This window comes from Actinia tenebrosa, unplaced genomic scaffold, assembly GCF_029948245.1.
Source record: "Actinia tenebrosa isolate PJP-AT-01 unplaced genomic scaffold, QUT_ActTen_1.0 PGA_scaffold3__52_contigs__length_22856419, whole genome shotgun sequence".
In the NCBI taxonomy this organism is placed as follows: Eukaryota; Metazoa; Cnidaria; class Anthozoa; order Actiniaria; family Actiniidae; genus Actinia; species Actinia tenebrosa.
The window spans coordinates 7,234,437-7,252,016 of NW_028292580.1; the positions used below are offsets into that span (position 1 = coordinate 7,234,437).

General features: G+C 37.8%; 1 pseudogene; it reads right to left on the reverse strand.

The window, feature by feature from the left end:
* Positions 1 to 10,802: 10,802 nt before the first annotated feature.
* LOC148908368 (uncharacterized) lies at positions 10,803 to 11,517 on the reverse strand (annotated as a pseudogene).
* Between the last annotated feature and the right edge of the window lie 6,063 nt (positions 11,518 to 17,580).

The following is a 17,580-nucleotide window of genomic DNA, read 5'->3' on the forward strand; positions in this document are numbered from 1 at the left end:
AGTAGTAAATATTATTCATTTACAAAACAACAAAAAAGAGAATCCTTAAAGAGAGTGAGTCCTGACAATAATCGAAAACGCCGGTCAGATGCCATCAGAAGAAGCAACCCTACACACTACAACGCACTATACTACAGACAAAAGCTTCACTGTGAACAAAATGAGAAGTTACAAAGATATGGTTGTACGTTTATAGCCTTCAGTGATGGATACAGTCGCAAAATTGTCTCTTTTTCTCATGACAAATCATAGCATATTCACACTTAAGGTAAGTAAGCTGTCAGGAGCCGGTTGTATAAAGGCTGGGAAAAACTATCCGCCGGATAAGGGCTAGCCAGTGTATAAGATTCAGGACGGCTTTTATCTCTTAGATTGCGCTATTCACCCTTCGTACTAATACAACCAGTAATAATAATATTATGTAATAATAATATAATAGTTCCTGAGCATTATTAGAACTCAATGCTCTTACATAATTGTCCTAAAGTCAAAAGCAATAAATATAAATTTACAATATCATTGAGATAGATACCAATGAAATAGATAGATACCAAGAAAAAATCAGAACGCGAACGAATAAAGGGAAAAAAATCAGGATGTGAACAAATAAATTTTAAGCGCTGATTTAAACGAGCATATCGTACTAGCAGTCCTAACTATGTATGGTAGCGAGTTCCATAACCTAGCAGCAGCTACGGAAAAAGATCGGTCTCCATATGTCTTAGGATTAGATTTAGGAACAACTAATAAATTTTAGTTAGATGATCTTAGATTTCTTGCTGGTTGATATTTAACTACTAAATCAGAAATGTATTTAGGAGCCTGTCCATTTAAAGCCTTAAATGTAATCAACAAGATCTTAAAATTAATGGTGTAATATGGTGTAATATGTTCGTGTTTTTTAGACCTAATGACTAATCTAGCTGCCGTGTTCTGTATGCTTTGTAGTTTGTCCATTTGCGAGTCTGGTAACCCATACAGGATAGCATTACAATAGTCTAGCCTTGATGTTATAAAGGCGTGTACAAACTTTTCACAGTCTGCTTGCGTCAGGAATCTGCGGATCCTGCCAATGTTCTTAATGGCAAAAGAAGCAGATTTACATATGCTGTTAATGTGCTTGTCTAGGGTCAGATGGTTGTCAACTATCACCCCAAGGTCCCTTGACGCAGGTATAGGAGAAATGATCTACCAGTACCAGATTTTTCCTGATAGTGACTGGGTAGGAGACTAGCCGGAGGGATATCCTCGGAAACGGCCTACATTAGCTTAAAAGATGACAAATGATTTTCAATTGCTAATTACGTATCAATATTCTCTTAAATTATAATAGAGATCTTATGTTAAGAGAAGGAATATGGGATATGATAAGAGTTGACGATGGGACAGAATTTGCCTCTGATGTTATACATTCAGCCACTGCTTAAAGATTTTCGTTCAACATTGTGAGCCAGTCATGTCAGGTAACGCAAATCAGAAATACCAATCTTTAAGAATTTTCAGTTTGATTTGCTTGAGCACTATTAAAGTAGTGATAATTTTAGAGACATTTTGAACAGCTGCGTCATGACCAGTCTCAGCTGTCACCTAGGCAAGAGCCCCTGGCTAGTACAGACGCCATGAACTTGAGTAGTCATGATGTCAAGGTCAGCACTGTCTGCCCAGTTGAGGGTGAAAGAGCGCCATCAACCCCTAATCCTAAGATGGATGTCAGTCATGTATTGTTTTCACTAGGAAAACCATTGTTATGTAGCTAAGGGGGGAGGCGTTGTAGAGTATTGGGGTACCTGTGTTATTACGTGTCAGAAGTAATGAGAATAAACGTGGTTCTGCCATCTTGTCTAAAAAGTCCTCGTGAAAACTCAACATTCAGTTTTCGTCGCGAAGTCCTTGTTTCCTTTCTTCCGCCATGGTTTACGGAATGGAATAAAGAGAAGCATCCCTTTTTGCATAAATCCCATATGAGGATTGGGGGATGATGTCGCAATTGTAGCAAAAGTGGTTGTTTTGGTGGTTCGACAGGTTTTTAGGAAGCTGTTGTACCATCTGATCAATTTCAAAATCCAAAAGCTCCTCCTCACTAAATGTCTCGGAGTCTGATAAGTCTTCCTCCGAATCTTCAACCCACTTTCCCTTCATGATGATCACTGATTTGTTGACTAGGGTGTTGTTGTTGTTGACTATTTTTATTCTTTTGTACGAAAACATTGAATGATTATATTCGCGACTGCAAAGGAATGTAGAAAAAAATGACAAACTGTTTAAACTGGTGTGGCAGTTTTTATGAGCTTACCTGCTTAAACTTGATCTTTTCTTTAGTGTCGGTGGTCTTTTTTTTGTGAGTGTAGTGTGTTTTGTAACATTCCTTGAAATTTAAAAACTCCCTTTGCTGCATCACTTGTACCATAAGGGGTTTGAGCCTGTTGGCTTCTTCCACTACCTTTTGCCATTCTTGTGGAAGATTGACCATGGCAATTCGCTTTCTCTTCTCTATTTGTGCGAAGTCTGTATCATTAGGGAGGAATGTGTGTCCACGCATGAGAAACTTGTGATTCATCACTCTGTACACACCTTTCCTCACGAATTCGCAATAAAGTGCCATTATTATGATGTTTTTGTTCTGACCACCACAGCCGTCAGAGTAACTCACTAAAGACTTTGCTCCTGTTAAAAAGATAAGGTCTTTATAAGTTAAAGTATGTAACAAAGCATAATCTCTATACTTAGAGATGCTTAGGCCTGTTTATTTCGTCTAGAATAGTGGACTGCGAGTCTTGAAGTGTGGCTTCTTTTTCCTATGCTTCCAGGTCTTCTTCATTCAACTCTTTGGGGAAGCACGGATGGCGTAGCGGTCGCGAGTTCGAGTCCCGCCGGGTTCGGTGTTGTATATGAGTAGAGTTGTTTGTTGGTTCTCTCCTGTGCTTCGAGGGTTTTCTGGGTTCTCCGGTTTTCATTACTCCGCAAAAAGCAACTCTTAAATTCCAATTCGATCACGGAATGAGGGCCACAGGTTTGTTAGCCACTGGCTATTAAGTGCTACCCTCGTGAAAAAAAGACGTTTTTTTTGTCCTCTTGCTCGGCGGCTTGCAATCAATGGTCGACACCCATTTGCTGCTGCTGCAGTTTGGAACTGTTTCTCGAAAAAAGCTCTTTCCCATTCCGAGGTTTCTTCAATTTCATGTCCCTTGAGACTGATAGGGGGTCTGCCTTATTCCCGCGTCTTTCACCCAATTCAAACTTTTCGATCAAGAACGCTTTGACTTTTTCCCCAAACCTTGGTCTCTTCTTACTTATTTTTAGCGCCCAACCTATGGAACGAGCATTGCTTGTTGTTGATGGGCAAAAGAATTATCCATGTGTGCTTTTGCCTCTCGCTCAGATCTAAAAGTCAAGATACAAGTACTCTCACTGAATGAAAAGATTTCTGATTGCGTAGTGCTAATAACGCCTAGTTTTTTATGACGAGGTCCAAATGGTTGAATCACTTTTTAAACTTTCAATAACTTGTCGATCTGCTTGCAGGTCTTTGTAGGTGAGCACTTTACCTTTCCCAATGTCGTAGCCTTTCCAAAGTCTTATTCCACGCGGCTCATAATTAACTTATCTTTGGAATTTTGTTAGCTTCATGAAGGTCTTTGGAGGAGTTCACCTCAACTACAGCTGCGCTTCAACCTTTTTATCCTCCATAAGACTCCAGAGCTTTCTAGATGTCTTATGCACTCATTCACGAACCGTCTGATGTGGGCTTTCATTGGAGCAGTTTTCCTATCGCAAATGTCTTTGCCAGCTTACTTCTTGAGGGTCAGAAAAGTCATAGCAAATAGGTGTGACACCAGTTCTTTTGCCAAGTTCTGGAAGGCAGAGCAGCAGCGGGCCATTGTATAGTATGTACTCTATAATTCTCGTCTAACACCGAAGCTAATAAGATGTGAACTCATGTCTTCATCACATTTCACCAATGACAAAATTATAAAATCGGATCCAAATGGACCACAAGCCGAGCTTTGGGAGCCGAACGAATGTCAAGAGTCTAAACAAAAATGAACGTGTGTGGCAAATTGTTTATTGGGAAATAGTAAACATGTGTGGCGAAATCGTACATCATTATTCATGACTTCTCATGGTTTCTCGTTTTCTCCTAAGAAATTCACTAATAATAATACCTTTTAACATTTTTAGGCAAATGTCGACATGTTTTAGGTCGTAAATGTACGCGTAATGCAAAAATATTAGAACGATTTTACATAACCCACTTTTAACAACTGGAGTCAAATAACATGCTAATTAGAAAACAAGAAAATTAATTTGTAAAAGAGACTATATAAATAGCTTGTAAACAAAAGAATCTAAACTCTGCATCTTGAATTTCTTCCTTATTTAAAACAATATTATTGCTTTTTGTGCAAAAATATAATTGAACCTAATGATGACGGGTCGAACATTGACTTTCGGGGGAAAATTGAGAAGTCCGAGATCGCCAGCTCCTGTCACCACCTCTATTCTATGATGGTTTCAAAAGAGAAACACAAAACAGAGCTTTCGATAAGTCTTTTTGAGCTTATTTCATTGACCAGAAAGCATTTTTGAAGTAAAATAGCGAAAGAGGACTTAATTGGCATATGGCGCGAAAAAGCCGAACCAATTAGGACGAATACACTGCAATTCAGTGAACTTTGAAGCGATGCTGCGCTTCGGCAATTTAAGTTGCCAATCACAAGTTTACTCAAATCTCTCATTTAACACCAAAAGAAGCATGCAGTCGACAAATATTTTTGAAAAAATTTCGAAAAATTGAATTTTAAAAGTCACTAAATTTATGTCATCCATCATGTCTGACATGATAACGATATTTAACTGAATACATAAAAAAGAAAATTTTATGAAATAAAGCTATTACAACGCAAACATATTATTTCAAAGGTATTTAATCTGCTAAAAATATGTAGAAGTTTATTTATGCCGCACACAACATTTTATGGATCTCCAAACTCGGTCTTAAATTCATTCGATTTTACAGCCCGTGAGTGCCAAAAACTGAGGGGGGTGGTGATCTCGGGAACGAAGATATTTGGCTAATCGTAATCTTATCAGATACCTATCAAATGGTATAAATATTGAGGGAATCGGCGGACCCCCATCTTTTGACTCTGCCCGGTTTTCTCAGACAATGACTCTTAAGTTTCGACATAATTTAATATTCGAGATTTTTTATATGGTTGCCACTTACTCCAAAAGCAAGAGAAACACTGCTTAACATTTCAATACGAATACATATGTTCAGCTAGTGATGTGAAGCACTCCTGGGCTGTGGCATAACATTGTGTGTTAATGATATAAAGGAACAATTTGCGCACTTTACCTGTGTTGTTGCGCCGCCCCTTTTCTCGCTCGCTTCCTCTTTGTTGGTGGACTGGCTGGCTGACTGCACTGATCGAAGACACTGATTAGCAAAATGGAATGAACGAACGCAACGTGCAGCCCTGGGAAGCTTTACGTACCCCGACCCTGACCCTGACTCCGACTAACTAAGGTTTTTTTCCACATGCGTCCCTCACTCCCTGTCCATCCTCTCCACCCTGCACCACTCGATTTCCCGCTGCCCTACTTCCCAACTCCGACTGACTGCAAATAGAAAAGAATGTTATTAAAAATAAGCTTCTGCAAAACTGAGGTGTCGGGAAGCTTGTGAAATTTGATCTGCTAGAGCTTGGGGTCTGAGTAAACTCGCTGTTAGGGAATAGTTTTTCATATAGCATTTTAAAAAAAGGATGAAACGTTGTGACAATGTGCTCTCTGCTGTTAAGGGAGATGTACAGGGGTCCAAGCATTGGTACAAGAGAAAGAATTCGTGGCTGAGCTGAGGTAATCGTTTGACCAGAAGTAGAAAGAAGAGTTCTATGACGCAGATATGAATAGGAGCGATCAATGTTGCAGTCAGGATTGCACATTATTGGTGGGTCGGAGGTGGTATACTTCTTGGAGCTGTGGTAGATAAGTTGACAAGAGTAAAATTGGCATGGCCAGTACCCAGGTTGAAAGAGAAAAAAAAAACTTTTTTAAGTACTGATTTAGTGCAGTGTTGAGGACAATATTATAAACAGTGTCAAAGTCATGTCGTGATTTGAGTTCGAATTGTATTAGATGCATATTATTCATTTTCCGCACAGTTCTCACATGATCGCTGTCAAAGTATTGAATAAGACAACAACACTATTACTTTTAATTACGTTTTTAGTAGACGTTTTTTTTTTGCTGAGAAAGATAACATGAGATTACTTTTCATATTATTATTGCCAACGTACCTTTGAAGACAAAAACATGTAATGAATTCAAATTTCTGCATTGGGTTGACTATAAATATTAGACGTCATTTTTTAAAATAATACTAGGTCAAACTACAATAGAAAACTTGACATGCACACTCTAGAACATAGAATTGATTATTTAAATAAATGCATACGTATAACTTCATACATTTACAATATGTAATCCAGATCATAAACTAACCAATTTAAACTTCAATGAAATAACAGATTTTTAGAATACCTTCACAAAATCGCAGCATACATGTATGAAGTAATTCGATCATTGGTTGTCATAGAGAAGCCATTAGCTTAGCTTTAGGACTTGCTTTGCTATGGCTATCAATATTTTATTAATCATTTTTCATTGCATGAGAGTTCTGCTTTCTGACTTAAAGAATAGGCTCGAGTCTTTTCAAGGACAATACTAACAAAATTGACTACACAGTACATGCCACTCACAGCAAGTCGTAGATTTCTTCTGCTTATTCGTAGCAAAGCTTGCTCCAAGAAAGAGAGAAAGCTGCTTTCTTCAACGCTTGCACAGCATCTCTGATTCTCTTGTGAGGAATCACACAAAGAATCATTCCTTCACACACTATGTAGAGGTTGTCCATGTCAAACAACTCACCTACAGCCACCACTTGAGTCTGTAAGTAATTAGAGATCTCTTCATCAATGGAGCTTTCTCTTTGAGAGAATAATAGTATAACTATATGTAGATATATTGAAGAAAATGAAAATGATGAAGTTCTAGGGAAATAAGCTTAAAAATCGCAAGTATGTGATTTTTCAAAAAGTGCGAGTTAAAAAAAACCTTTGTCAAATGTAACCATGCATGGATTTCCGTTGTTAAATCGTCATTTTGGAAAATTCTGCAAAACTTTGCTCTAAAAAAATATTGGGCACATGTCGTATTCTAATAATCTAACAATCAGTATAAATGCATAGTCTATTTAAGAAATGTCGATCACAAGGAAGATTTCCTCAAATCACACAGCAATTGTACTGTATACCTATTTCAACAAAGTTTTTAAGGGCCAATGACAATAGGGAATATCAATTAAATCTTATTTATTTCATAAATGGTTTACAACATTTGTATTTTTATTGAATCAGATCTACAATACTTATGTATGGCTTGTGACTGTCAATCTTGTAAGATCAGTCTGCTTACACTTACTGTATAACCATCATAAACATATGTACATTTTAAACGTACAGAAAATCACTCGTTTAACTTACATGAACAAACTGTTGAAGTGGTGAATAGCATGCCACCACAACTTCGACCAACAGGGATTGTACAGGATCTCATGGCGGCGAATACAGTATGTGCTCTTCATGAAATCCTAGTTCAGCTTGATGTCTTTGGGCTTCTTGACATCCTGCCTACTACTCTTTGCTTTTCTTTTTAATTACTGTAAGGTCTCTCCTTCAGTGATTTGTGGTTTGATACTCCACAAATCCTATTTGAAGACCTCTTTTTTCTTTTTTGCTGGTCCATCTTCTTATCCAGTCTCTGCCACACGTCAATTTTAATTTCCAGCGAACCCTGTTTGTGAAAAAAAAAAAAAGAAAAAAAAAAAAAAAAAAAAGAATTTGCACAGTAAAATAAGGAAATAAAAAATATTTACCTAGGGGATTTTTATTCCAGACTCGCTGGAGCTCATGGGGCTTGGATTACCAATTACCAATATTCCCGACATAAGGGACTTCGTTCGTATTGTCTTCTATTCCTGACTCCGCACTCTGATATTAGTCGTCCTCCGGCATATCCTCAACAAGTGTAGTGGGATTGGGGTCTATGCCAGATGCTGAAGTAAGGCGAACATACAGGTTTCCACTTCCCTTGATGCTATTGATTGCTTTGGTGTCGAATTTGTGTAACGGCGAAAGAGTTGGCTTGATGATTGACTTCCTGCCAACTCTTTTTAAGAATGAAAACTGTGCTTCGTACTTTGCCAGACCTTCAAACATTTCAAGAGTGGAAAGTATTCCTTGCTCGCACTGCTTCTCATCAATTGTTGAAAACAGAGTTAGTTGAACTGTACCCAGAGTAGACCGAATAAGTCACTAATTACTCACTTGGATCTGTCTATCCAAGTTTTGTTGATTGTTACGTTTCGTCTTCCATGAATAAACATGAATTAGATGGTCGTTTGACCTCCTTTAATAGTTTTCTTCGATTCTAACCGCCATCTTTGTCCTTTCTAATGAGCCCGCTATATTTTATTTTCAAAAACGGCAAATACGTCATTAAAACAGGGTGCCCAGTTTCTGTTGTATTTTCATTTTACTTAAAATTAAGAGGGTAGGTCCAAAGTGGGCGTTGCCACCCTCTCAACCAATGAGATGTATGGATTATGTACTACGTGATCACTTTGAAATGCTTTGAGCTCGAATCCTGTTGTTTCGTCATCATACGGCCTCGTTTCAGTTTTATGGGTCCAAAATTCGTTTTGTAAACTCCTTTGAAAACTACAATCAACTGTTCTTGTCGTTGTCGTCAATTAAAACGTTCTCGATCCCAATACAAGTATTGCTTTATATCTTATATTATTACTTGCTTGCTGTCAATAAAACGCTCTTAGAAAGAATTAAACATGTTTATTGCTGAGAACTTTAAAAGAATGTTTTAGGGCATGAATTAAAATATGGAAAGCTAACATCGGCGCTAACATCATTTGTTTACTGTTTTAAAAATATAGACGGGTTTTTAGCTCAGCTTTAAAGACCCACTGCCACTTACCGTGATGCACCACAATTTGTTTACATTTTGAATCGTGTCTCCACTGAAAAAACAATTTCAACATTTTGAATAAACTCATAAATAGTCCCTAAAGCCGTAAAATAATATAAAAGAATCATTTTTGTGCATTAGTGCTATGTCGGAAAAGGATTTAATATGAAGTTATTATTCAATATATGAATCTTTGAATTTCATGGACCACGAAATTCATCTGTGACCGCGGTGCATCACGGTAAGTGGCAATGGGTCTTTAAATAAATCGGAAATACAAATACTGCTATGCATTTTACTTAGTACAAGTAAAGCATTGGACCCTAATGAACTCTTCATGGCTGTAAGAAGCATCCAAAATAAGAGGTTTCATAGTATAAATCAAAATATTTTTTAAACGGCGATACGTCTTTATAAATATTTAAACCCAGATGCTCAACGGCTGCATTTTATCCATAGAACTGGGTCATGACGGGAGATTCAATACTCCATTTTACAGTTCCGTTCCAGGCCGAGTTTCCACGCTTGATAAAAAGTAGTTTTGCTATGCGCAGAAACTGCAGCCTCGACTTGCAACTATTATTCGTGATCACGCGAACGGAACTGTAAAATGGATTATTCGTTCATGTTCTTCAGATAGTGAGATTAGTACATTTACAATTAATCAAAATTAATTAAAGGGGACAGGGTAGTTTCCTTATATAGATGAAGGGGACAGGGTAGTTTCCTTTTATGGAGATATCGCGTCATCATCTGGCATCAAGGTTAGTACGATGAAATATTACTTTGGGCTTACCCTCTTAATGACGTATCTGCGGTCTTTCCTAATAAGATATTGCAGGCTCAGCAATAACAAAGATGGCGAGTTTTATCGAAGGAACAGGACGTAAAGACTATTGAATTCATGTTTATTCATCGAAGACTAACGTAACGATTAATAAAATATGGATAGAAAGATCCAAGTGAGTAATTAGTGATTTTTTTGGTCTACTAACAAGCACAAACCAATTATTCTTCTACAACCTATGATAGAATAGTAAACTCAGCATAATAAGAATATGTATGCTAGTATTGCACATTAATTTGTATATACAGTACACCTATATGATGGTTAGCTATACTGTTATCCTTAATTGTAGATAACAAATACCAGGATTATATCGAAATCATGTTGAATCCAAAAATATTTACAATTCAATATTTTAAGAATTTATTAATTGTACAATATGTAAACTTGGTAACGGACATTCTGTCGGGATACTTTTATAATTACAGGTGTAATTTGTGCTTCTTCACAGAAAAGGTTGCAATGGAATTATGGAATTAAAAAATTTATATTATGTTATAATATTATAAATACTATATACTTGTACATGCAGTAGCTAGCTACACTAACGTTTCTCTGAACCAAGTATTTCACATATATATATACTGTCATGAATGTATACTTAGGAAACTGATCGATGATATATATTTCAATTTACAAAAATATCAAATCGCTTACCAATTATACTATCGAGTATATCTTTATCAGGATGCCTTTTCCCATGGGCTGCAGTCAAGTTCATGCCCTCCATTTCTGAATTTGTATAAAAACAATTCGTCAGAAGTGAAGCACATGATGTTGCTGTTTTCTTTGTTTTGGCCTGGTCAATGTGCTTTTCATACACAAAAACACAAGAGCGTTATAATGTTGCCACTGCCCTGCCGTTATGCTCAATGAGTTTAAACACTACAAACATTCGTTAGAATTATATCTAGTTTCTTTTCGGGATTTTCGCTCTGACTAGCGAGTCTTTAAGCGATTTATTCCTCTCGTAAGAGACGAAAGGAGAATCAGGAAAGATCCTTTTAAGGTTCTGGTTGCCAGTAATAAGGTGCCAATGCTTAATTAAAATGTTTTTGATGTTCGGTACGGCTGGATTGTACATAGTGACGAATGGTAGCATTTTACGATGTGATTTTGTGTTTCGCTTTTTTAAGCGCTTCTTGTCTTCCAATAAATTTAACTTCCTTAAGGATGTTTGTGAAGCTTTGTATGGCGTTTTCAAAAGCTTCGGCTACGGAGTCGTTACGTAGTAACAAAAGCCCTTGACAAAACCCTTTTTTACGCTAAGAGGGTGACATGATGAGAAGTGGGTGTATTGGAAGGTTTCAGTTGGCTTAAAATATGTTTTCACATCTAAAATGTGTGAAGTAGGGAATCTTGGTCCTTTATAAACTGTAGTGTCTGGAATAGGAGTATTCCCAATAAAGTTTATAAAGTCAGTAGAATCCTTTATGTATGACTCTTTTTTTTTTTTTAGCAATCAGTTGTAGAAGGTAATCTACAAATCTAGAAATACGTTCAGTTGGTCCTGCACTAGCAGATGCTATAGGTCGCCCTACTGGAGTTTTCTTATGAAATGTGGTAAGGGTGAATTCTGGTATTCGTGTGCGTGACTGGTTTAGGGGTAACCACTTACGTGTCATAGTATCTATATGACCGTCCGTTCGTAGTTTATTTACTAAAGTACAAACTTTGGCAGCAGTTTCTTCTACTATGGGATTTGAGAGTGCACGGTAGAATTTTTTATCATCCAATTGATCCGTTCCTTCTTTGATTTTAGTAGTGGTGTCGTAAATGACGGTGCCGGTCCCTTTATCAGCTTTTTTACATTTATATCCCTATTACTTTTGAGATTCTTAAGTGCTTCTTTTTCGCCGCTAAACAAGAGTCAGTAAGAGAGACAGTTTGATACAATTCACTTCTTGCTTTATTATCATCCTTAGATAAATTGTTACAATAGTTGAGAGGAGTCTAAGATGGCCTTAAGTTCGTTGAATTTGGCTTGGATGTTGACCATATTTACATTGTCTTTCTTATTTACATGTATCTTATTGATCCTAGATTGGGTCGTACTTGATGCTTATTTCACAGCTTTGTCACTAATGTTGGTTAGGCGGCTCTTTACATCAGTGATGGCTTGTGAATCCTTGATTTTCTTCTGCTGAAATATCATCAGGGCTAGTAGTTTTTGTTCTTCTTCGACACAGATGTGACTCATGGCTTTCTGAAAGTCTCTTGTCTGTCTCAGGTGCGGCTTGGGCTGGTATTGGAGGCCCACAGGACAAGTGCCTTTGGCGTGGTACTCTCTCAGGTATAACAAGGACTTTGTGGCTTTGGCTCTACGGGTCTGTAGGTACGATAGCCGGTTGAGATCAGGTTTGCTGCTGGTGACTTTAGGCCTCTTCGCCGGTGGCTGGCTTGAGGGGATTTAATCGTCACTACTCATTTCTGTGGCTGATTGTTTAGTCGGCGATGTTAATGGTGAGATGGTTGGCAGAATCTCGGCAGTTTGTGTGTTGCTGAGAGGAAGATCGTCCATAGTTCCTAGTAGAACTGTTTTAAGTAGCAATACCGGTTTCGATAAATATTATATATCTATCTTCGTCAGTTGCTTTTATAGGTTAGTAATTTTCAAGTATATGTGAGCAGCAAGTGTGGCTAGAGGAATTTAGAGCTACGTTTATATACCGTTAGCCTTGAACCTGATTGATTGGTTAGATATAATAAGGGTCAAGCTGCGTTCTGGTAGCTTGGTATTCGTCTGATTCAGGATGACTGGCAACAAACTGGTGCTCTCTAATAAGGAGAGATTCGTCATTTTCGAAATGAACCGTTGGATATCCTTCACAGAAATAAACAATTTTTCCGATGGTACCATTATCCAAAGTTTCTGACAAATTCTTTAGTAAAACTACTCCAGCTTCAGTTTTAAGGCGTAGGACGTAAGGCGCATTGCACGGACTCTTTAATACTGATGTGTTTATGTCAACATCCTTCGCTTTGAAAACGTATTCCTCCCCTTCCAGCTGTTCTAGTATTTGGTTGTTGTAGACTTCGCAAGGCATTCTTTTTGAGAAGAGGGTACGGCAGTTTCTTTCAGTGACGCCTGGTATGGGGCGTTTAATTGATTTTAGATAAGCAATGGCTATATGCAATGGTTTTCCTCTTCTAATATCACGAAGAATGTGAAGAAGGTCGTCGTTTTCATTTAAGATGGAAACCATATATCCAACTTTTCAAACAGTGATTTGCTTACAAGGGAAATCTCATCAATAACGAGTGTCCGGCATTGTTTCCAACGCTGAAAGATGGCGTGGTTTATGTCCAATACCAATGCCTATACAGCATGAAATAAATTTGTTATAATCTCAAGTTATGTGATATTATTTATCGCTGATTAAGATCGAAGAAAAACTTACCAGCAAAGGAGTGAATGGTACAACCATTAATATTGCTTGCGGCGATCCCCGTGGGAGCAGTATAAAACAATCCATCTCTGAATTCCTGGAGATTGCGAATTTTCGAAAGTACTCGAGACTTTCCTGTTCCAGCCTCACAAGTTAAAAAAATGCTTCGTCCGGTCTTGATAATATCTATTACGCGATTTTGATGGACGCCAAGATCCAGATGCATTAAAAATGTTTAGTATAAGCACTTCACTGACTTCAGGCGATTAAACTTTTAACTTCTAATCGATCACAATAATGGTCGTTGGCTAGCTTGACCTCGAGGATGGGTCTGTCATCGCGTTAGGGTCGTATTACGAAGAACGAACCTTCGTTCGGGCTTCGTTTTGCGTTCGCCAAAGTCATATCTGTCATTGCTGTGTAAACAAAGTGCCCTATGTACTGCCAAAATAATTGGATTATCCGAGCAGACAAGAGCACAAAAGAACCGCTCTTGCTTTCCTACCCCGGTCTATTTTACTGTACTGAAGGTAAATTTGATTAACTTATTAAAGGTGAGTAATCGCTAACGAAGCGGCGCCGGCGCTGCTTAGCACGGATAGTGCAGCGGTAAATACTCAGAGCGTACAGCCGATTCAAACCAAAAAGACCGTTGGTGGACGTGATACATATATTCCTATCGTACAGCTGATTCAAACCTGAAAGACTGTTGGTTGGAAAAGACGTTTAGTTTTAGAGATAAGTGAACACTATTTAATATCAATTTAGGGAGCTGTCATTAATTATTGGGGGGGGGAGGGCCGGTAAATTATTTGAAACTAGGGATCAAAAATTTTGGCAACACATAAAACTTGAGCCCAAACATTTTGGCCCCCTCTGGCAAGACAGCCCCAAAAATTACAGCCCTCCCCCTCCTATAAATATCTTAAATTTTTGTATATTAATCTGGAACGTTGCATATATAAGCATATATAGCACTATAAGCATATATAGCAGTTAGATTGATATGTGGTGTTGCTTGCGAGGCACTTATTCTTTATAAAATACATCGATTTGAAAATGTTATGATGGAAAAATATAGTAAAAATAGAAAATAATATATAGTTTTAGTTAGTTATGCCAAAAACATTTTAGTCAGCAACACTTGCTCTCCCCCTCCAAGTTCTGCAAACTCTTTCTGATCTTGTAGTGTTCAACAGACTAGCAATTTGTTCTTCTTCTTGATGCAATTCATCTTCAGTGTCTGAAGAGGAAAATGATGAAAGATCATCGTCATCGCTTCCAATCTCTTCAACCACTATTGATCATCATCCTCATCTTCGCCGACAGCATCCACTTTTTCGGGGTTTTTTTTCTTTTTTCTTTGCTCCCCTGGAGATTTTTAGTTGCTTGTTTTCTATATACATGTCGAGTACTGACACCTTTAATTTTTTCAGACCTCCATCCCCGGTATAAACCCTCCTAATTAAAGTCGTTGAAACATTTCTTCTTTTCTTCCTTCCTTGTAAGTTCTCTGGTCTCTGCCCTCTTTTTTTCCCTTTGCTCCAGATGATGAAGAAGTTCTAAGTATTGTGCTACTAGCCGTTTTTCAACCATGTACTTCTTGCCGAATTTCTCAACTGCGTCTTTATCATTCAGTTTGCCTGTAATTTAAATCAATTGAAATTATGTGAAACTGATTGATATTTATAAAGAAAAATGTGTTAAATAACATGCAATTCCAAACACCTTCCTTAATATTCTTACCAACAGCAAACAACTTTCGTAACGCAACTCTTAGTTGATAGTCAACTTCCCTGTTGTCTCTTGGGGTATCCTCCAATGCACAGTACGTAGTGCAGACCCTCCCTGCCATAGTCAGGATAAGGCCTCCTTACTCTCTCAACTTCTAACTCCATACCCTCACGAACCTCACACAAGGTTTCTACCAAACAGAATTATTATCAGTTTGTATGATTTATTTTGTGATATGCAAACTACACATATAGCATATAAGGGGCGGCGGAAGCTGAAAGATTTTGGGGGGGCACTCCAATATTTCACGGTACCTTGAAATGACCCCCCCCCCTCCCTGTTTAGCTTGATTACAAACGTGTATGTGTGATATTTCAATCAGTAACATTTTGCGCGCATTAAACCACTGGCAATTGTGCTGAGAGACTGAAAAATGATGCAAGTCGTCGCTAGATATATCGTATATTTTTTAGATACAGAAAATTATGTAATATCAAAATAATAAATAATGGTAATCATAACCAAATCTCATGCGTTTTGTGTGTGTGTGTGTGTGTGTGTGTGAGGCATTATATTCTGGGGGGGCAGGCCCGCCCAAAAAATCTAGAGGGGGGGCCAGTGCCCCCCCCGGTCCCCCCGCTTCCGCCGCCCCTGATATAATTTATAATAATTGACATGCACGTTGCAACGTTTTGACAATAATTGTAATAACTAGCACATGAACTGTCCTAGATGTAATTGTTTTGTTTTATTATTCCTCTTACATACTCCATGTACAACTCACCAATGTCATAATGGATCTTCATAAACTCTTCAAATTTTTTAAAGTATCCATGCCCATGTACGTTCCCCTTCTTTGATACGGCAGCTTTTATATTTTCCTCTAGATATGCTTTTCTGTAAAAGGAAACGTTCCAATTTAGACTGTGAAATGAACATAGAGGTCATGAATGAAACATTATATACACATTATTACAATAGAAATCATTTTACCTTCATTGTGTGTCGCATAAGCTGTCATATTGCCAGATGGAGCAGGTTCACCATCAATTCTGCTTCGAACTTCGTCGCATACTTTCCAAGCATTTTTCATCATGCACTTATCCTCTGTGTCCTTCAACTCGATCTTCACTCGTCATCTGTTTAAGTTCTTCTACCGAAACTTCAAAGTGTTCCCACTTTATGGTTGAGCCGTCGACTAAAGCTTCTCCAAAAATATGAAAAGTGGCGGTATTTTAGAATGCTTCTTTTAAAACAATGACTTTGAAGAGTTTTCAATCTACAACTATAAGGAACTATTTTGAATGTACTTTACCTATTGCCGCATTTGTACGTTCTGCTTTGTTTTGACTGGAGTCATTTCTAGCTCTATGTATCCGGTTTCTCCTCTTACTTTTATCAGGTCTGGCAATTTCAGCGTCCGTATATCGCACCTGCAGATTGGAAACTCCTACACCAGGGCCAACATCAGTAAGGTTCTGGAAGTTGGCAGGAATCAATGTCTTCGTGTATAGAGTCAATAACAAGTAACAACTCTAAATATACAGGCCACAATTCTTTTCCTTGGACTCTAGCTTTCAAAGACGAGAGTAGCTGCTGAAGCCGTTGTAACAAACTATCCATTTTGCCCATAATTTCATTCGCAAGCTCTCAGTCCTTCACTAGTGCATCACTTTTTAGTGTGTCGTTCCATGTTCTTGATATATATATACTTTATATAACAATTTATCATAGATATTTTTACATTTTTGCGAGTTTATAGTGTGTAGAACAAAACATACATATGAAGAAAAAATGGTTTGGACGTGTTACTACTCTTATAAATAATGTTTTGAATAAAATCAATAGAATTTGTCTGCATACCAAAAAAGTCAGAGGCTTATACTCTGTAACTAGCTTATAGGTGGGATACATATTGAACAGGTGGTTTCTGTGGATTATATGGGGGCCCAGAAAATTGCGACCCTCCCTCTAGCATGCGCCCAAAAATATTTGGCCCTCCCTAATGGCGGGCCCAAAAAATCGCAGCCCTCCCCATAAATTTACTGGCCCTCCCCCCCCCCCCAATAATTAATGACCGCTCCCTTAGAAACAAACATATATCAATTCAATTAGAAATCTACGAATAAGTTGAACAATCACACATATTCAAAACCCAATCCGTCTGTCCTGGCGCCCTTGCACAGAGTGCAAATTTCGTATTCTGAACAGACAGAGGTGAATTTAAAAAGTGGTACTTGCCCTGTAGTGTTATTATTTGTCAGCTCTGTAGTCCCGACTGAAAATAAAAAATAAAATACATAAGTCATTGTTGGTGAAGGATGTTAATTTTAATGTTTCAACACAGCTTAAACGAGCTAGAGTGGTTTTCACGAACCCGAATTATGAAATAAACTTTAGCATAATTATTTAGTGCTATAAAACACTCTTTTTCTTTTGTTATGAGCTGAATGTGCCTCGGGATCTCGTATATGCCATGATGATGGAGGTCGACCCTGAAGGGCTTGAAGAAAGAGGTGGCGTAGGAAAACGCAAGAGACCACCTAGAAATAAAGTGTTCACATC